Source organism: Panthera uncia, chromosome D1 (genome assembly GCF_023721935.1).
Source record: "Panthera uncia isolate 11264 chromosome D1, Puncia_PCG_1.0, whole genome shotgun sequence".
Taxonomy (NCBI): domain Eukaryota; kingdom Metazoa; phylum Chordata; class Mammalia; order Carnivora; family Felidae; genus Panthera; species Panthera uncia.
In genome coordinates this window covers 2,368,880-2,371,295 of record NC_064808.1, presented here as the reverse complement: position 1 = coordinate 2,371,295, position 2,416 = coordinate 2,368,880, and positions in this window count along the sequence as shown.

Below are 2,416 nucleotides of genomic sequence, written 5' to 3'. Positions count from 1 at the left end.
GCCGTGGCAGGAAGAAAGAAAAAAAAAAAACTTTCACTCTTTAAAAAGCCCAAGGAAGACCCGACGCCCACCAAGTGTGACCGTCTACAGACGTCACAACTGCATTTGCTGCGCAGCCAAGAAGCGTCGCCTCGTGGGGTACCCGTCTACACTTGCTAGGAGAGCGAGATCACCTCCGGGAAAGCCCCCGGGTCTTTGCACATCAGTCCCCGTCTTTAGCGACACACGCCTGGGAGGAAATTCGTGGTTTTCTCACGGACAGAGAGGGGCCCTCTGCCGGACGGATTCCACGATGGGCTCACTGTCAAGGGGCAGTGAGCGCTCGGTCCCTGGTTTACCCCAACCTTCTCAGGGAGCAATAATCAGGGACTAGACTCTTTCCTTGGGTGGAGAGAGGAGGGACAGTTGGGAGGACCTTGGTTCTACCACTGTCATTTATGTATTCATTTTTGAGAGACAGAGAGCATGGGGGAGGGGCAGAGAGAGAGGGGAAAGCGAGAGTCCCAAGCAGACTCCACGCTGTGAGCCCAGAGCCCGACGCGGGGCTCGATCCCGTGAACCGTGAGATCGTGACCCGGGACGAAGTCGGAGGCCTAACCCACCGAGCCACCCAGGCGTCCCTCGGCCAGACACTCCTTCACGGTCCCGTCCCCCAGAATGCACAGTCTCCCCACGTCCCCCCGCCGGCTCTAGCTTGTGGGTCGGGATCAGTGGTTCTGAATCTGACGCCCCTGGTTTCTATTCTGGTAAAAGGCACATGACCTAGAACTCACCACCTGAACCATTTTCACTCGCGCTGCTCAGCAACATAATGTCGCGCAGTCACACGGTCGTGCGGCTGTCGGTACATCCGTCCCAGAAGGTTGTCTTCCCAAAGCGAGACTCTGTCCCATGAGACCCCCAGCCCCTGGTGCCCACCATCCTCCTCTCTGTCTCTGTGACTCCGACCGCTCGCGGGACCCCCGTGCGTGGACCCTGCAGGATCCGTCCGTCCGCCGTGTCTGGCCTGTTTCTCAGCACAGGTCCTCCCGATGCACCCAGGCCACAGCAGGCGTCAGGATCCCAACGTCCCCTTTTATGACAGGCATCCTGTACCACCCCTCTCCCCCTCCTAATACGCAATTCTAGAATGATCTAGCACACCGCCCCTCCCCCCACTCAATGTCGAGTAGAACCTGTACTCACCGCGTCAGGCAACCCCCACCCTGCATCTCTGACCATCCCCCAGCTGAGGCTTCGAGTCCGTGTCTGGCTGATTCCTCAGCAGCTCCTGCCTTCGCCCCACTCCGAAATACCGGCCTTTCCAGCGTCTCCCGGGCCTCCCGCTTTCCAGACACCAAAGAGATTGCATTTGCCCTTTTCCTGTGTCTGGCTCGGCCCCAGCTCCCAGCACTGCCCTTTAGAGCCGGGCAGGGCAGTGCCCACTCCTCAGCCTGGCATTCGAGGCTCTGATGGCACCTTCAGCTCCGCCCCATTTCCTGACACAACCCTCCGCTCTGGCCAAGCCCCTCTCTGTCCCTGGATGGTGCCAGGACTTTGCTGCCTCTGAGCCTTTGTCTCCGACCCCCACCATGCCTATGCTCCCAACCCTGCTTCCCACCACCGCCCCCCGCCCCCCGCGGGCCGACCGGGGGTCTGGAGTTAGAGGAACCCAACTGCAAGCCTTAATTACAGACCCTTACGTGGTTGATTTAGCGAGCTGTGGGGTGTTGGGCAAGTTCCCGAACCCCTCTGAGCTTTAATTCCTTCACGTGGAAAATGTCATTCTTTTCATACATGTTTATTGAGCTCCTACTAGGTCGACAACAGTCTGGGGATTCAGCAGTGGGGGAAGTGTGTTTTTTACTGCCTGTCCTTCTCCACCTTTCGAATGCTATGTCAATGCAACTGCTACGTATTTACAATTTTCACTAAAATAGTCATTTCCAATGAAAAGGGACCTAGGAGAGGGAAAGACATCTAACTCCAAAGGCTGGGAAGGCATCACACATAAAGTGCCAGCAAGGTGCCCGGAAGGAGGAAGTGCTCATTAAATTGCGGCTGTCTCCTAAGTGTTGCCCCTCAAGTCCTCCAGGCTGCCTCCTGCAGCTTGACCTGACCCCCGCCGCCTCTGAGGTCTGGGGCATCTTTGTGCTCTGGCATCCATCTGCCCATCCACTCATTCACGCGTCCATTCATCCATCCGTCCGTCCGTTCATCCATCCATCCATCCATCCATCTATCCATGCATCCATACATCCATACATCTGTCCATCCATCCACCCATCCACTCATTCCCGCGTCCATCCATCCATCCGTCCGTCCATCCATCCATCCACCCATCTATCCATCCATCCGTCCATCTGTCCGTCCATCCATCCATCCATCCATCCATCTGTCCATCCATCCATCCGTCCATCTGTCCATCCATCCGTCC